Here is a 1,984-nt window from a genome sequence, read left to right on the forward strand (position 1 = left end):
TCAAACATTTACAGGAAATCGCATCAGTCCCAGCTGCCTTTCCATGATGCACACAAGCTCTGAACAAATGGCAAGCCCTTGTTTGCAAAACTTCATTGTTCTTTCCACATCACATAATTAACTAAATCCGATGCTACTGATAGACTTTGCAGTGCCAAAGCGTAGCAGCAAACTCTTTCATGGTGAACATCTCTACTGATAACATGCCATGTCCCTGCATTGCTTTCCTTCCTAGTCGCTCACACAATATTTCTGTTGGCTGGTTCAGAGTGAGGAATTACACAAGTCGATGCAACATGCCTAATAGCCTTCCCCATCTTTCCCTTTCACATTCCTCCCTCCTGTCTCACTGACTCTGGCTGGTGACAGTTCACCAACAGGGACGTCATTTCATCAAAATGCCAGGGGTAGCGGACGTGACCTCACATGCCCTCTCCCCGAAGTGACATCACAGGAAGTGATGTCAGTTGACCCCTCCCCTGAATGACATATCAGGAAATGATGTCAGTTGAACCCCCCTCCCCACGAGCATTCACTGGAAGTGGCATCCTAAGGCATTATCCCTCAGCACACTAAGAAATATATGGTTATAATATTAATGTAATATGACAGACATTTAATACAAGAATGGATCATCATATGTAGCAGTGTGACAAGGCCCATATTATCACGGATGTGTATGAACCCAAATGATAAATCCCCTCTTTATGTGGATCCACCCTGTTATTTCAACATGATTACAGAGAGAAATCACATTCTGGGGAGACAGGGGCGGATAGGCGGGTCTAGGGATAAGAGAAAGGCAGGATAAAAGGGGAGAGAGGGAGAATATTTCACCAGAGAACACATGTTCTCATACAGTTGCAATTCCTTCACTGTTCTGATCATAAAAACTTAAAATGTAGTTTCTTACCAGATTGACCCCATTTTCTTCTGATTCGAAAAGTTACCTTCAGGATTACCTCTCAGTAAGACGTGTTGCAGTTGTATTATAGACTCATTATTCCTGCACAAAACAGCCAGACATCTCCGATATTCATCCCCTTCAGAACCTACAGCTGTGGGTCATATTGGGAACAGGCACAGCATCACCTGATATCATGGGGCGCACAAGTCTGGGGTTAGGCACCTGTGCACTTCACCCCTCCAGTGAATGCTGTGGACCTGAGCTGCTCAGTGCTGGCCCGCTTGACTGCAGCAAAAGAAATTCTGCTACAAGACCAGGGGCTCCAGGGGCTCTGTGTGCAACCAAACGACTCACACACTTTACTTTTTCTTTCACCAATGAATCGGAGCTATGGAGAGGACCCGAGCTGCTCACCACTGGCCCTCTTGACTGCAGCAAAAGAAATTCTGCTACAAGACCTGGCTCTGTGTGCAACCAACCTACCCGCACACTTTACGTTTTTCTTTCTTTCACCAATAAATCGGGGAAAAGTGTGAACACAGTCCCCCACTACCAGAAATAATGCAGTTGAGTATCCCGCATTTGGGAACATTGCAGCATTCAACAAATTCGATGTGCAATGGATGAGCCACACCCTGGTAGATCTGCCTTTCTGATCACAGATTCTCCCCTGCCAAGTAAGTATGAGTTGCAAGCGGAAGGGCAGGGGTTGGGCCTGTTCTGGATGCCCCGCTAAGCAAGCGTCAGAAGGCAGGCCCTGACCCAGCCCGCCTGGAAGCCCGAGCATCTGCAGAACTGCCTGTCCCACGTTTAGGGGGAAGCTTCAGCCGGCAGAGCCGAGCAGAAGAGGCACATTTTAGCAGTTCCTTTCTCTTATCAGTTCCTGCTCGGCCTGAGATTTACATACATTCGGGCCTGGCCAGCAGCCAACAGGCCCAGTCGGATAGCAGGAGGGCCTGAGAAATCCTGTTACAGTCTGCCCACTGGCCTGTCGTCCCCAGATGTGCCCATGACCCTCATCAGCCGACAGGTCGCTCTGCTTAACAAGAGCGGCCACCAGCCCACCACAGGCACCCA

The 1,984-nt window shown here is 48.5% G+C and overlaps 1 non-coding gene across 1 annotated transcript; it reads right to left on the bottom strand.

The window, feature by feature from the left end:
• Nucleotides 1–1,428: 1,428 nt before the first annotated feature.
• On the bottom strand, nt 1,429–1,592 carry LOC138568195 (U1 spliceosomal RNA). The gene has a single exon (XR_011302552.1). It is a non-coding gene; the product is annotated as a U1 spliceosomal RNA (small nuclear RNA).
• Nucleotides 1,593–1,984: the final 392 nt, after the last annotated feature.

This window comes from Ambystoma mexicanum, chromosome 2p, assembly GCF_040938575.1.
Source record: "Ambystoma mexicanum isolate Mex_15411 chromosome 2p, UKY_AmexF1_1, whole genome shotgun sequence".
Lineage (NCBI taxonomy): Eukaryota > Metazoa > Chordata > Amphibia > Caudata > Ambystomatidae > Ambystoma > Ambystoma mexicanum.